We start from the raw sequence: 17380 nt of genomic DNA, 5'->3' as shown, positions 1-17380 counted from the left end.
CAGATCTTTGGGAGGAAGGACTTATACCCTTGCTAGACCATGCTGTAAATGCCTTGATCAACACCAATGGAAAATATCTGAATTGTTTTCTGGCACAATCAATTGAAGTACGTAAAAAATACATTTTAATACTACCAATATTTTTGTTGGTGTTACGCAATTGGATATGCAAGACGATGAAATAATAAAAACGTTGGTCCAATCCTTATATGTTTTGAAAGATCTGACATTCAAGCACTTCCAATATTTTTCTATTCCTCAAATCCTGGCACATCATTTGAAAGATACGGGGACTGGTCAATCAGTAACCTATTTGTAAGCAATGCTCTTGCAATATTACTCCAATTCTAGTCCTGTGCTTGAGATTTCTACTTGTCAAATCCCAATGATATAATATAAAAAATAGAGAAACATTACTCGGCAAGATGTTTCTAATGAATTAAAAACATGCATGATTAGGTAAACTAGATATTTTGTATAGTTATAGGGCTCCTCCTCCACCTCCTCCTCCTCCTCCAAGAAAGAAAGTTAGGGTTTGTGCCTCTCGCCGGCGCCGGCGCAGGTCCGCCTCGCCTCCGGTGGCCCTAGGGCCATGGAGGCGCGGTGGATTCTGGCAAGGGCCGGCGGGAGGGCTCCGTTTTTAGTCGTTTTTTTCAATCTTGTTAGGGTTTGTGTCCTACTCAGGAAGGCGAGACGGCGGCGGCTCCCTGAAGATGGAATAAAGGTGTCCCCGCCTAGCCCCCGTTTCGGCGGTGCGTCTAGCATCGTTGGTGGGCGTGTGGAGGTGTGTCTCTGGCAGATCTATCTTTGGTGGATTTGCTCGGATCTCGTCGTTGTTCGTCTACGTTCGTGTGTCTTCGGTTTGGATCCTTCCGATCTACGTTATTTTTCATCGGCGGTGGTTGCTGTTCTGGGGTGCTGGTCATATGGGGCCTTAGCACGACGACTTCCCGACTGTCTACTACAACAAGTTGTGCCCGGATCCGGCGATGGAGGGGCGATGACGGCGGCGCGCCTTCGGCTCGCTTCGGTACTTGTAGTCGTCGCTAGGTGGTTTACGAATCTGGATGTAATTTTTATTTCTGGTATTCGTTGTACTGTCATGATTGAAGATGAATAGATTGGAAGTTTTTCCGAAAAAAAGGTAAACTAGATATTTCACAAAAGATTTATATTGCTTATCAAGTGCTATTGAATGGGGCGTGTACGCTGGAAAATATCAGAAGAATCATTGCATCATTGGAGATAAAGATAATCTCTCAATGACACAACACATAGTAACAACAATCATAAATGGTAGAAATAATTTTAAGATAGATGTTCTAAGGTCATACTACATTTTTTCCATGTATAGTGCATCCAAATAATATTGCTCGAGAACAATCAGCTTGAGGTCCTTTAGCTAACCACCTATAATTTTCATTGACTAGGGTATCCATTCTACTATTTTGAGTTTAATAGGAGTATAAGGATCCTCGTCAAGTGAGCACAATCATCTCAAATAAAAAAAATGCACACCGGATAAAAATAGAACTGTAGATAATAGTCTCGAAGCCACACTCTTCTTGCATACCGATCTTTCTTCTAAAAGCTAGTATTGTACACAATGCTAGTCTTCAAGGCACACTCTATGTCAAAGTCACCATCTACAGACCTAATTTCTTCTCAAAAGGAGTATTGCTACACTTCCTAAGCACAACATAGCAAGATGATTCTGTACATTGTGTGTTCCTTCGCTGCACAACATAGAAAACTTGCAGTAATCACAAAGGACTGAACGGACAAAACCACTGAATTATGATGGTACACCATTGATTTCACATTTAATTACACTGGATAATATAATAAACTTACAGTCAGCTTACAAACTGCAAAACACGTGCATAAGAGTTGTGCCAACCAAATGGATATAGATATGCTGTTTCGAGAGATAAAAAGTTAATGTTAATTAACAGTACAATTTTATTGAAAGGGTAATTTATATTACAATTAGTGAGACGAATTAGCTTAGTCGCAAGGTATATTTTTTAGCTGCAAGAAGCACAACAAAATCACATTCTTTTCATTTTTTTAATACAAACTTTAGAACACTCCTCACATGGGTTGAGAAAATAATTCATTGTAAATTAGAAGATTACCTTACTATTTTCTGCGTACAAGAGAAAAATGGTACCTTCCATAAAGACCTTTGGTAAATTGCCTAGAAAATGAGAGCATCTCTTCCACCGTGTCCATCAATAGAAAATAGAAAATGATGTAAAGACTACATTGTGTAGGAAATAATCTCTGAGAGGAACTATTTACTCCTGCACACACCATGTTAGTACTCCTCCTTTGCACCCCCACTTCCAACCAATAGAGATACGTCCGACCTCTCTTTTTCATGATCATGCCTTCTAACTATTTTTGCTGCCCCCGACACAATAATCTATTTGTATTTGTAGCTGCAAGGTTCCAACAATTTAGAATGGTATGTATATATGTCTATACAAAAGCTGATGCTAATTACTATTTGTGACCTCAGCATCTCAGTATAAATTAGTCAGCAACTAATAAAAACGACCTTTGATAACCAAGTAATAATGTACACATGACTGCCTGAAAATTAGTTGAGCACCAGCCGTTGGTTCTGTACGACAATGTGCTTGCACGCTATGGTCAACCTGACGCCTGATGGGCACATACAATATTTCTAACCTGAGAACTTTTTTTTCCTTGGACGTATGCTATGACATCTCCCGTGGCCCTATGGACGCTATTTTCCAGTCTACGGAGACGATGGGTTGCGAACTTGCGATCAATTCAGGCATGCATATATCCGCTAGGGCACAACTCTGCATGATGAACATGATCAGATTTGTGGCGCTCTCTATACAGGAATTCTTCAATTAATTTTGGAGAGCTACATGGATTCAATAGATCTTGGAGAGCCGCATGATGGACTGGCAGACGTGTGGACTCATGCGTACATGTGGCAGAATATTGAGACCTTGCCGTCGGTGTGCATGGACTCGATCGGAGGACGTTGACTGGCCGATCGTCGATGTGTAGGACTCGATCGGAGGATGTTGTCTGGCTGATCGAGGGTAAGCCGCTGATGTGCATGTACTCGATTGGTGGATTCGAGGCGGTCCACTGGCCGGGACATCTACCCCACCTATCACCTAAAATCAGGGGGAAGAGATTAGATGCTTTGTGATTTGTGAGTGTCACGTGTCATCCATCAGGGCGGGTCTCACCTGCTTTATATGAGATTTGGTCTCATATAATTTTTTTCCGCGGGTGAGGATGCGCTAGGATTCTTATTTTATTTTATTTTTTTAGCTGAACTTTGTTTTCCCTTCTGATATATTTTTAGGGACTTCTGATAGAAGGGGTGCCAGAAACAATATTAAAGGCGTTGGTGGGTAATTTTTAACGAACTTTGATGCTGGTAGACTATTTTGAGATTCATTGGTTGTAATCGGCTACCTAATTAAATGGATGGACAGATAATTCTTATTTTTGTGAAATTTTCTAGCTTAATTATCTTTTCTCTCATTAACCCATGAAGCGTTTTTTTTATCTCTCATTAACCTGTCAAGTGCTTTTTTATATATATATAAATAGATTTGAGAAAACTTTGAGAAGCTCATTGGACATATATAGTCCATATATAAGAGTGAAAACACATGGTCATTTTTAAAATATTGGACAAAACCCTCCAAAACCATTTCTGCATAATTAAAGTATTTGAAATATTTCTGTAAGAAATATTGTCAAGTAAATCCAGGAAAATTCTAGCAAGTGACACATGCCTAATGTGATGATCTGGCCAAGTCTCAATCCCATCCAAATAGTTTTGGTGCACAAAAGTGCCCCAAAACCCACTCTGTCCAGAACCAAATTTGAGCAAATCTACATTACCAACTATCTCCTTTTGATCCCAAATTTTATGGACATTCTCAAATCCCCAAATGATAACACTACAACAAGTGGTGCATCAAGGAGAATAGATATGCATAGCCTGATCTAGAAAAACCCATTTCTGTTGATTTATAGGGTTTGCCAAAGTTGCATTGTCAACTTTCTTCAAATGAGCTCACACTTGGTGATCAACCTTATTTTTGTCTACCATTTGATCCTGTTAAATCTCATGGCAAGGAGAATCCTTTTACCTTCCCAAACCTACATCAAACACCTTCTACCATTTTTTCCTAAATCACCATTTTGACCCCTTCCACTTTTCTCCTTGAGCTCAACTTTTTACCAGCGCTTCTCCTAATCCTCTTCTACCTCAAGTAACACGCACTCATCCATAGCTCAATGATTGAGGGGTGAAAACCTTAATTTTCACCCCTGGATAGCACTATTTCTCCTCCCTCTCTACGTCACAACTCCTCCAAAGGCATATACGAGCATCCAATGCCGCCACCCCATTGTTTACTACATCCGAAAGCACCTAGACACTAGAGACTACACCCATGACACCAAAAAAATGGCCATGCCGGCTAATGGCATGCTCGGGAGCGCGCTACAGTGCACCTGGGCACTGTAGTGCCCCCATCCCGATGTCCCCAACCACCTCGAGCCTCCCCCTCACACCAATCGAGGCCCTCGATGTCCACAACATGACAGTCGTGCAAGCCCCTCTCTCTCACCCCCATGCTTCCCATGCCCGACGCCGCCCGGATCGGCCGGTGAGCGCGCGAGCTCGGGTCCCGCTAGGAACTCGCCCTACCTCCCCTTTCGTTCTCCCTCGACCTGGTCCACGCCCACAAACACCCTAGACATGGCCTAGGGTGATAATTCGGCCCCTGGCTTCGCCTAGGCCGCGACCGTGGAAGCCACCGATGGTGCGCCACCCCCTCCTTATCCGGCCTCCTCGAACTCTCTCTCTCTCGTCTCCATTCACACTCTCTCTCTTCCCCAGCAACTGTCCAGATCGACCCACTCTTCTTCCCATGCCCTCCCTTCACCTCTGTGGCCGACGAGTCGCCGTTGGCCTTCGCCCAAATTCATGCCACAGAGACCTCCTCCTCGCGACCTCTCTGTTCCAGAGCCTCCCCACCACTACTTTGGAGCTCGCCCATGCTCCTCCCTCTCCTCCCCATGGTCGTGTCGTCGACTTCCACCACCACCGTCACTCTCGCCCACCGCGTCCGATGATGTGCCCACGTCCGGTCGCCCCTGCGACCGTGGCGCACATTGGCGGATGCGGCAAAACCTCCTGAACCCGCCGGTGTGTTGGGCATCGTCGGAGGTGGCCGGTGTTGTCAGGGAGAATGTCGGCGCCCGCTCGGTCTCGCGTCCCCTACCTCTACTTTGTCCGAGCGGGAGGTAGGCGACGGCATGAGCGCTGGGCCCCATGAGTCAGTGACCCAGCGGGCGCGCCCCGCCCGTTTAAGTGGATACGGACCGGGGGAAACCCACCTCCCCCAGGCGAAGGCGCACTCCGCTCAAGGCACCTTCAACGTCGCCTTATCGCCCGCGTGGCCGAGCCACTGGGCCGGCCCGGTGCGTTGCGGTGCTAAACTGCGCTCTATGCGCGCTTTAGGTATAACTCAAATCATTTTATTTTTCTTTTCTGGTGAGCATCTAAAATCCATAGTTAATTCGATTCATGTCCAAATTTGATGATTCAAATTTCCAGAGACTCCATAAATCAAGATCTATTTAATGAGCCATAGTGAACATTTTCACTGTGCTGGGTTTTCACTGGATTCATTAAATAGGCCATTTATCCACATAAGTCCACTTCAAAAATCCATAGATATTCATTTGGACTCCCAATCCAGTGAAACCAATTTCTAAATGTTTCTAAAATCATGCCTGATTTAATGAGTACTTCTACTCTTTTTTATAAAAAGGCATTCTATAGACTCCTTGTGGATTCATTAAATCCCTCCATTTCATCACATTGAAATGTTCAAAAATATCCACTAATCCAATTCCAGTGAAACCACTCTGGTTATTTTTCTTATATCCAGAGATGTCCTAGAAAAGTCAAATTCATATTTTTAGAGCACTTTTGTTTTTGCCTTGTTATGTTCTTATTGTGATTGCTTTCGACATTACTTGACGAAGTAGATGGAATGCTTGGAGAAGGACCAGAGGAGTTGAAGACTTTGTTGAGCTAGGCAAGCAGCCCCTCGACCATGTATATGAAACCCTTTTTTTCATGCATGTCATATAACACTTAATTATTGTTGCATCGGGATCATGGTGAGAAGGTAATCACTTGATGGGTTGCCTCCCTTACTTCCGCGTTGAAACTTGCATTGTGCATGACCCTAGCTTCCTATGAGGGTTATGCGGGTGGGAGTAGATAGGATGCTAAAGTAGTTGCTACACAAATGGGACAGGTGTATGCATGGTGATGGATTCAAAAATATTTTCAAAGACTTTTCGAAAACCCCATCGGGTGCCACTAATGCCCAAGGGAGATGTTGAGCTAAGTAACCACTTGATGACAAAGTGGTGTACCGAGGCAAGTGAGTGTGTTGTTTTCAAAAACGGATTGGTTTAAGTTGCGACCGTTACTCCAACCTTATATGTACAACCACACTACCCCTTATGGGACGGGACATAATTGACTACCTTGTCCGATGCTGGCATGGTGCCCCCATTACTAGTGACGGGGGTGATGTGAGTTCACTCTCCGGACGGGGTCGTGCTTGGATAGGCTGCCATGACTGTTTTTACAGGCCACCGGACACACCATTGGTCCCTTCGTTTAGATGTGACGTTAAAAAGGGTAGAGTCCCATAATATTTTATGGTCATGACACGAAGGCTGTGTAGCAATGAGTGGAACTTATGTTAGTGTTGCCTAGGGAAAGATAGTGACCGGGTGCTTACCTCGAGTACTTGAGGTACTACGGGATCGTGGAGGACATGAAGGCTTTCCGGATTGTTGTGGGTAAAGTGTACAACCTCTATAGAGTGTAAAACTATTCAAATAGCCATGTCCACGGTCAAGGGCACTTGGATGACCACTCTTGGGCTACGTCCATTGTTTATAAAACCTGGTGTGAGTGTGTGAGGGAGCAAGCTACTAGAGTAAAGTCGAATGACTTGACTTGTTGATAAAGCTAGAGTAGATCCAAACTTCATTTATGTTGATATTTGTAACATGTTCATAGGGATATCTGAATTCTTATGATGCATGCTCTACAGAGTTGTTGGATATGTCATTGCACTCAAAACTAGCTTTCTGCAAAGTTACTTATTTAGTGCCAGTACAGGAATCAACTTCTTTACCGTCTGCCATGGCAGACGACAAAGGACCAGAAAGCTAACGACAAACCTGTCTGGCACGGTAAGCTATGGTAAACAGCTTCTTTGCCATCTGCTTTCTCATAGCGGACATCATAGACCCTTTGCCATCCGTGGCAGACGGCAAAGAATGTGGATGGCAAAGAACAGACGTTAGCCACATTAGGTGGCTAACGGGAGGCTTTGCCATCCGCCAGATGACGGCGAACATGCTCTCCCCTTTGCTGTTTGCCTTGTGACGTCAGCAGACGCGTCACTCCACCCAGCTCTTTGTCGTCTGCCATGGACGGCAAACCTCTCAAGCCTTTGTCGTCTCCCACATACGGAAAAGTGACCAAATGGGTCAGCTCCCAGGTTGCACAGGTTGTTGCCACATGGCCTCCTTGTCGTCTGTGGCAGACGGCAAAGACCCATATGCCGTCGGTGGCTATATTGCCTCTTTTTGTTCTGTTTTTTCTTATATCCAAGCATTTTCACAGCAAAAATATGATATATATATATATATATATATATATATATATATTTCACAGCAAACATATGAGATATGGAACACATAGATAGCAAGTTCAACATACATATGAGATATCAAATACATAGCAAGTTCCACATACATAGTTCCTCCATACATATTACAAGTTCCACATAGCAAGTTCCACATTGTTCCAAAATGAAAACAAAAAGGGAAACCAAGCACTAAATAAATGCAAGCTTATGTGAAAATAGGAAATAAGAAAGTTCGAAGAAGAAGAAGAAAATGAAGAAGAAGAAGAAGTATATGACATTTATGAGCTAACTTAGATAAAAATGACAATTATGAACTAACTTATGTAAAAAATGCATCTGTGAGCTAACATAGGTAAAATGGTTCATTTATGAGCTCACTTAGCTAAAATGGATCATTTTATAGCTAACTTAGCTATAATGGATCATTTCAGAGCTAACTTAGGTAAAAAAAGACATTTATGAGCTAACCTAGGTAAAATGGATCATTTATGAGCTAACTAAGGTAAAATGGATCATTTATGAGCTAACTAAGGTAAAATGGATCAAAAGGAGTATTGCTACACTTCTGAAGCACAACATAGCAAGATGATTCTGTACATTGTGTGTTCCTACGCTGCACAACATAAAAAACTTGCAGTAATCACAATGGATTCAACAGATAGAACCACTGAGTTACGATCATACACCATTTATTTCACATTTAATTACGTACTGGATAATATAATACTTGCAATCAGCTTACAAACTGCAAAACACGTGCATAAGAGCTGTGCCAACCAAATGGATATAGATATTCTGTTTGAAGAGATAAAAAGTTAATGCTAATTTATAGTACAATTTTATTGAAAGGGTAATTTATATTACAATTAGTGAGATGAATTAGCTTAGTTGCAAGGTATATTTTTTTAGCTGCAAGAAGCACAACATAATCGCATTCTTTTAATTTTTTTAATGCAAACTTTATAACACTCCTCACATGGGTTGAGAAAATAATTCATTATAAATTAGAAGATTACCTTACTATTTTGTATGTACAAGAGAAAAATGGTATCTTCCACAACAATCTTTGGTAAATTGCCTAGAAAATGAGAGCATCTCTTCCACCGTATCCATCAATGGAAAATAAAAGAAAATGATGTAAAGACTACATTGTTTAGGAAATAATCTCTGAGAGGTACTATTTACTGCTACACACACCATGTTAGTACTCCTCCTTTGCACTCCCACTTCCAACAAATAGAGATACGTCCGACCTCTCTTTTTCATGATCATGCCTTCTAATTATTTTTGCTCCCCCCAATACAATAATCTACTAGATCGGAAGTGCGCCCTGGCGCATGGTGCCTGGTCCAGCGTATTGTCCCAGCGGCCAAGCAGACCTATCAGTGCTCCCAGAGAGAACTAATCATACATTGAGGATACACTAAATGTAGAGCATTGCCGCTGTCTGGGATAAGATAATATTTGCCAGTGTCATTGCAATTGCCAAGGCAATTATATATCAAATGCAAGGCAAACATGACATTTTGTGAATGGAACTACTGACATGAGAGTTAATGACATGTATTTCCTGCTTGATACTCTTATAAGATGCCAGTGAAACTTACCTCGGTCATTCCCAAAAGGGCATTTTATATGATCCAAATCTGAAGCATGTATAAAACACATACAAGAACAGAGGAAATGGCATCCACAGGCAGAATGCATAGGTAAAATTTAGCTAATGAAACATGTAGCAACATCCATAATCATAATAAGTATGGTAATCACACATACTTTCACATCAGCTAGCAACACACGGCTAAACTGATGGGATACATTAGTCAAGATCCATGTCACACTAACTACTGACTGCAGCATTTGGACATTGACAGACAGTAGATTCCACTTGGCCAGGATCAGCAAAACAAATCACTCTATTATAAGCGACAGGTCGCAACAAAAGCGATCCCAGATGGAAAAGGCAATCCATCCGCTAAATCAACATTTTCTGCACATCCGCAACTAATACGCTACGATCCTGCAGAAATAGAATTCCAAACAAAAATCAAAACATATATACCACAGGGAGCAGTAAATTAGCAAAAAAAAGTACCGAACAAACGAACCAAAAGGGCGCGTTGCCTAAGGGCACTTGGTCTCCAACTTAGTCTTTTTAGTTGCAAAGGGCACCTCCTCATTTCCCATCAGGTCTTCAGATACCTTGCTTCAAGTATAAATAACAATTACATACAAAGAAAATCATGATGTATATACTGGTCCTAGAAAGAATGCGCAACAGTGGCAAATGAGAAAAACAATAAAAATAAAAATAATGGCAAAGCACTATGGATGAAAACCATTAAGTTGACAAGCGCACCTTTGACTGTGTCCCTATGGGCACATGTTCATTGATTTGCTGGGAAGATCAATTGAGCAGAGCAAGGATTGTGGTTCACATCAATTTAGCAGAGCAAGGTTTGTGGTTCACATCAATTGAGCAGAGGAAGGATTAAACAAATCACCGAAAAAGATAGGTCGCCTAAAAATACTCGCTTGGAGCTTAGCTTTTTTGTTTGCAGAAGGCACCTCATCATCTACTGGCAGTTGTTTAGTTGATTTGCTTCAAGGATAAACAATTATTTCAATCTACCTAGACTACCGAGATAACTACATTATTTTAGCCGCAAACATGAAGGTTATTGAAACCTGCATCTTAATAACACAACATTGGCGGTCTACTAAGACTGCTTAGCCAGATGAATCATGAGCTTACCAAGGAATCCATATAGTTGTACCAATTTATTTTATTGTGTCTCTGTTACAGAATTTCTTTTGACACCAACCCAGTTAAAGAGTTGGAAGTCGTAGTCACAGGAAACAGGAAAGGCCACAAGGTGGTATCTTTTTCGAATACCATTGTAATGGAAGCGGTAGAGTCTGCTGCCATTCATGGTGTCTTCTTCGAATACCCTCGTCTGATACCTGATATAAGAAAAGGCGAACATCAGATGTCTATGTAAACCGTAAAAGAAGGATGCGATTATGATAGACATGAACCATAGAAAAAGACCTCCAGAATTTGCAGCTTCTACCCATAGAGCACGAGCATGGGAACAATGTGCCTCCTTTCCAGCAGCACAAAAGGAATCCGGTAGCTGCCGGTTCTGTAATGGTAGAGAAGAACTTGTCTAAAACTTCCATGGGCCGGAAAAAAATGTTGGAGCTATAAGAGACGCGATGAAATCCAAGGAAATTCTAACTAATTAGAATGCTGTACACAAACTTGTAGACGCAACCTTATTAGTAGAGAAAATACAAAACAGAATTTATGGCACATAAGATTATACTGATGGTTTATCCAAGATATGATAAAATTAAATATCAGGCCATCATACATTTCACTGCGAACCGTCCTTAACATAACCTGAAATGGCCTTAAGGTTGTCGATCGCCTTGTAGTAGGCAGCAAATCAGCAGCAAACCAAGCAACTGCACTACAACTTACTGAAATTGGGTCGGTGTTATCTGCTATTACACCGTGGCAAGCCAATAAGATCATCTACAAACACATTAACTAAATTTACAGTGTTCATTTGTTTACGGAAAAGCCTTCATACGAAATCCATATGTCAGAATCATCATTGCATTGCATCATTCTAACAACAAAAGTGGTGTCTCATGGCTCGAATACAGTTAATATGAAGAAGTGTAATCCCTAGCTTATAAGGACCATGCATGATCTTAGTGAAGTTACATACCTCGTGATGGACTGACCAAGGAGCTCTCCAGAATGTGTGTCCTGGCCTGCAAAGCCAACCAACAAAACAAAGAACACGGAAGATTAGGTATGCACGCAGCAAGAAGAACATACACATACACCATGGGGAACAACCTAGCTATCATGGTCATGTTGGGCACCCAACCTGAAGATACCAAAAAATGCCACATGCAAGTACACATGGAAGAGCAGACCAGATGTGAGCACTGGGGATTAGAGAGAGAAACTGGGAGAAGACGGACCTTGTCGAGCACACCAAAGAGTTGCGACCCGGGAAAGCAGAAGCACCGGGATGACACGATGTACATGGCGTCGGCACAAAGCAGGTAGAAGCCGGCGAGGAAGAGGAGGGAGCCGCAGCAGCATCCGCAGCAGGCCCCGCCGCCGCTCCTGATGGCTCAGCCACCCTTCATGGCCACGAGGTGCTGGCACAAGGAAGGTTCAGTCGTGATCCGTTGGGGAGGAGGAGGAGCCGCGAATGAGCAGCGGAGACGCGGGGAGCGCCGCATCAAGCGCCTGCTGCCAGTGCTCCTCAGCTGCGCGCACCGCCTGGCATCCGACTTGGCCGAACCCCTTGAGCACCCTGCACAAGAATCATATAGGATTAATCAACATATAGCATGTGGTAAGAAATAGGATGGAGCTAAACAAAAAAGCACTGAAAAATGTGCTTGCATGCCTGGAAACGCAGAAAAGAAATGAACACGTTGACAAAAACTCATGGGATTACTAAAATTATATTTGTATCCGAAAACCCAACTATCTATAGAAAATCAGAAAGAATAAAAAAGGACCATCTGATCAAATCTTCTCATACGACATAGTCGACTATGCCACAACGATGTGCATTCTACTTTGACACTATTTTTTTTCTTCCGCTGAAACATGCGACTAAAAATACCAAACCAGAGTTTACAATCAAATACCAAACCAAACAACTACACAGGAGCCATCATGGCTATATCAAAATCATATTAATATCAAATTTCTGGAGCAACCAGTAACCACTTAAATAAATGTTTCTAAAGCTCAAGTGAAGAAAATATCTCATAGGAGGAAACCAGATGGGAAGGAGTTGCAATACCCGTGGGCGGGTTGGAGATGACAAGGACGCCAGCAAGGAAGGCAAACCAGGTCTCTTTCTTCTTTTTGTAAGCGTTTCTTCTACACGATTTTGAAGGTGTGACAAAAAACATCCAGGTGTGAGCTTTTGAGCTTTAGCCCGTCAGTTTCCCACATAAACCAGTCGTTCCAATTTCCTTAGGTTGTATCATGTAATAAAAAGACAGAAGAATTTATATGTTTCTCTAACAGAGGAGAAATTTCTAGAAAATATAATGTATGTTCAGAAAAAATAATACATGACTCGGTGTAATGAACGTTGGGCAGAACACATCAATACTTCAATTGTGACCTAGAACAAATAGTTTAATCGGAATGGTCCATGTGCTTGCTAATCCTTTGAGAGCTTATTTGGTTGAAACATAAGAAAAATTTCCTAAAGTATGTGGTCTCGGAACGGAGTTCAAACAAACATTCGCGAAAGGTATTTAAAAAACATCATATCCTAAATCACTGCTCTACACTTATATAACCTCTGCATTAGTTGTGTAGGCCACAAAATTAAGTCACGAACATATCACCTGAAACGAAATGCCTTCAGATACATCATCTGCTGGTTGTTTTTAGTAGATTGTTTATTTTTTGAAAGAATGGTGTGATCAAACTATTTATGATTATCAAGTAGAGGTGCATACATGAACTATATAGTGAAAAGAGTCTTCCAAGCATCTAGTTTATTAGTTGGTTTGAAACAAGGACGAAGAAAACAATTTCATTTCTTTTAGTAGCAATAATTTTCTACACAATGCAAACTCACTGGCCACATACGCATGGTGCTTGGATGGACAGAACTCTCCAAACAAATCTACAAAATAGAACACACGAATCAAACTCAAAGATCATCACATAAATGTAATTCGCTTTTATGGTGACACTTTTTATATATGAATACCTAAAGGTTACCGATTAGCATATCAGGAACTTGAACAAATGGAAAGTCTTCAATGATATATAATGCTTGCCACCATAAAGCATGCATGCCTGTAACCGCTGATAAATCAACCTCCATCCCTAAAATCAAGACGCGAAAACTAGGATCCCAAAGTAAATTAGAGTCAGTAATGTCTACAGAGCAACACTCTTCTTGAAAACAAAGACCACCACCAATTGGGAATGCGCACAATAATCCCAGGGGGACTACTACCAATCTAAAAATGATAATTTTATCTGGTCTCAGGCATCTAGTGTGCTTGCGGAAGTCGTCCATGAATCGCTAAGCTGTTTATGGTGGATTTGTAACAACCTATAAAATGTTCCTTTAGATCACAGTGCACCAAATATTTGCCAACACACTTTCTAGCACACTTATTCAAATTGAAATCTGCTTCTGCTTGCACTTCTCCCCTAAGTGGATACTAACAGTTCTAAGAGGATAAAATACACATATAGTTGGCTCTAATTACATCCTCTGAAAGATGCAAGCAGCTAGCGTACCTTAGTCCACAGTTGTCCTAGAACTGGGTCACAAGTTCTTGAGTTAACTGGATCAGTGAGAAAATTAATTTGAGTCATTGGTCAACATGTGATCCTGCTAAATACGAACTGGAACAGTTGAGGATCCCAGTGAAACATGACCATATATATACATCCCTGCAAAATCTGTACAAATTGTAGTTAGCGGCGGGTGGCACTATGTACTGTGTGAACAAATAAAGAATCAACCTGTTCCAATGTTGCATGAAACGTGTTTCGGTTTGTAGTTTAAGAAAAAGGGTAAGCAAACATAGTTGCATCACGTCAAAGAAAATCTGTGTAGCCCACACCATGTACATTAAAACACACGCTTGTAAGTTGTAACCTAAAACTGCCGAGAGAGACGATCATACAAGAAGACGAACTGATCTTTCTCTCCTCTTATAGAATCTGTATAAACTCAGTGGAGAGCAAAACGTTTATAAATAGCATCATCTAGCTTCTCACCCTCTTGGAGGCATGCCTTTGATATAATTAGCATTCAAAAATAATGAAATTATAAAAAGCGAGGCCTTATTCTATTTTTGTATTTTTGGTTTCTGAAGCTAACTACAAAAGATGCAAATGGTGGAAGAAGCAAATGGAAAGAATACTTAGCTTTTCTTCTTATACTTGTTCCTTGTTGGTTAGTCATTTCATTGGTAAATGTTGTGATTCTCAATGTTTAATACCTCTATATGGAGTTGTCAAGTTGTACCAACAGCAGCCACGCATATAAGCATATACATACTTTAAACGCACCGGACCCGTGGTAATCCATATATGAGTTATCTTGCACCCATGGACCATGGTATCCCGCCTAGTTCAGAAACTCACTACAGAGAAAGATGTTTAGCTTCTTAAGACTGCACATGGCATTATTCTAAGTAACGTATATGTATTTCTCCATGAGAAGAAAAAAGAGGGAGAGATCAATTAGCATTAATCATGGAGCAACCAAACTGAAAAGTATCGGCAGAACACCTTCATATTAATGATTCGTTCTTCAAGAGACTGGAAATACACATCTCCAGCTCCATCACCTTGTAGAGCTTTGTATTCCTCCTCCGAGGACTTCGTATCCATCTCCTGTAATGCAGCCTACAGGCACCAGAATGAAACAACACACATTGAGAATGACTTGATAACAGAATGATATTTTCAGTTAAGAAACATACTGAACTTATAGGGAAGCTAGCAGTCATGTTGCTCTCTTGCTCAAGGGTCTGCTTACACTGCAAAGTTAATATTTTTTTAGTTTGACTAAAATAGCAATTGCGACTGCTTGGCATATCTAGGCCATAAGAGTCCAGAATTAGAATAGTTCACTGATTTGTAAGAGGAGCCGTGATCCTTTTGCTTTGATATCTAGTTGCTTATTTCCAACATCAGATTCCTGTTTATTACTTAGTGATCGACACATGACAGGTTGGATGTTCCTTTGCTACATGAGGAGAATGGGAAGCATGGAATACCTTGTGTATGCTCCCTCTAAGTTGAGAATTTCATACCTCTTCCCTAAAATAACAAAACAGATCAATATTCAGGTGAACCTATTAATTACAGTTTCATAATTTGACAAAAAAATCCTATTTATGTTATCCAATGTTGCATTTGGAGAAGTTAAAAGTTAAGATGATATCTAGAATGGTGCAGACCTGATAGTAAGCTAATAGTTATCAACGACAGGCCATAATACAGGATAAACCAGGCCATTTTATTTTCCAGGTAAGTGCCCACCTTCCCAATAAAATCAGCTAAATATAGTGCACCGCAGCTCAACCGAGTTACGTCAACTGCTGAGTCCAGGGCATTCTCCACAGGCAGCTTCTGCCCGTACTTGCGCCACGAGAAGTCGTCCGCGGGGATATCCGCCGCCTTCGAGCTGATTGCCGGCACGCGAGTCATCCGCCGAACCCGGGACTTCCTGTCGGTTCCATTCATTCAATCTTTAGCAACATGGATAACACCGGCAGACGAAGAACGGAACAACGAAATCCATCCCTGGGTGAATCGAATCTGCTAGACTACTAACCTGCGCTTGGAGCAGACGAAGCCGGCCGTACTTTCCGCCGGCGACGTTCTCGGAGTGCGCGTGGTCGTGGCACTGGCGCTTCTGCCCGCCACCGGCGCCGGTGGATGCCGCGGAGGACGCCAGCGCCGGCTTCCCGCAGCTGGCCGAAGGTCTTCTTCTCCCCTCCTCCTTGCCCTTGCCCTTGGCCTCCACCGATCTGGAGAGGTGACCCGCGGCGCCCACGCCTCCGGCAACCGTGGCACGAATCCGCGGAGGCACATGCACACCCGGCGACGCCCTTCCTCTCTGGCCGCTTCCTTCACAGCGGGAGGATGGCCTGGGCGAGCGGCGGCGGCGGCGGCTGGCGGGCGCGGGCCTAGGGTTTGGACGGGGGAAGGGAGAGAGGCGAGGCGGGGGAAGAGGAGAGGGGTTCGCCCGAGTGGGGAGGCGGGTGGCGGCGGCGGCGATGTGGCTGCGGGAGGCGGGGGGAGGAGAGGAGGCGCGCGGGAGGGAGGGAGGCGGCTGCGGGAGGGAGGGAGAGAGGAGGAGGCGTGCGGGAGGAAGCGGCGGCAGCTAGGTCTCCGCCACAGGAGCGCGACCCCATTTTATACCCCGCTAGGCGAAATGATCGAAATGCCCTGGTGGGGGCATGGTATTTACAATGTGTTGCCATTACTATTCATTCCAGCAGTGTTTCTTCCGGATCCGACGGACCAGATCCTCTCACCTCTCGATCGAACGAACGAAAACGCATCAAGAGATCGCATCCAACGGCTGAGAGTCACTGAGCTCTGAGGAGGCTTGTCCATCCCTCCTTCTCTTATTTCTGGATTTGTATTTGTAGCTGCAAGGTTCCAACAATTTAGAATGGTATGCATATATGTCTATACAAAAGCTGATGCTAATTACTATTTGTGAACTCAGCATCTCAGTAGAAATTAGTCAGCAACTAATAAAAACGACATTTGATAACCAAGTAATAATGTACACATGACTGCCTAAAAATTAGTTGAGCACCAGCCATTGGTTCTGTACGAACAGTGTGCTTGCACGCTATGGTCAACCTGACGCCTGATGGGCACATACAATATTTCTAACCTGATAACCTTTTTTTCCTTGGCCGTATGCTATGTCATCTCCCGTGGCCACATCTGGACGCTATTTCCCAGTCTCCGGAGACGATGGGTTGTGAACTTGCGATCAATTCAGGCATGCATATATCCGCTAGGGCACAGCCCTGCATGATGAACATGATCAGATTTCTGGCGCTCT

General features: G+C 42.7%; 1 long non-coding RNA gene across 23 annotated transcripts; it reads right to left on the bottom strand.

Annotated features, from left to right (window-relative positions):
* Positions 1-9462: 9462 nt before the first annotated feature.
* Positions 9463-16671, bottom strand: LOC123069830 (uncharacterized). Of its 23 annotated transcripts, none has more exons than XR_006433038.1 (14): positions 16130-16671; positions 15835-16021; positions 15570-15612; positions 15273-15329; positions 15079-15195; positions 14787-14930; positions 14077-14241; positions 13535-13653; positions 12605-13447; positions 11763-12103; positions 11501-11546; positions 10813-10906; positions 9869-10724; positions 9463-9780 (listed from the first exon to the last, which is right to left on the bottom strand). It is a non-coding gene; the product is annotated as an uncharacterized lncRNA (long non-coding RNA). The 23 variants fall into 23 exon arrangements; XR_006433036.1 differs by having other exon boundaries at positions 15278-15329; XR_006433031.1 differs by lacking the exon at positions 14787-14930.
* Positions 16672-17380: the final 709 nt, after the last annotated feature.

Source organism: Triticum aestivum, chromosome 3B (genome assembly GCF_018294505.1).
Source record: "Triticum aestivum cultivar Chinese Spring chromosome 3B, IWGSC CS RefSeq v2.1, whole genome shotgun sequence".
Lineage (NCBI taxonomy): Eukaryota > Viridiplantae > Streptophyta > Magnoliopsida > Poales > Poaceae > Triticum > Triticum aestivum.
The sequence above is the reverse complement of the archived record's forward strand: the minus strand, read 5'-3'. Positions and strand labels throughout refer to the sequence as shown.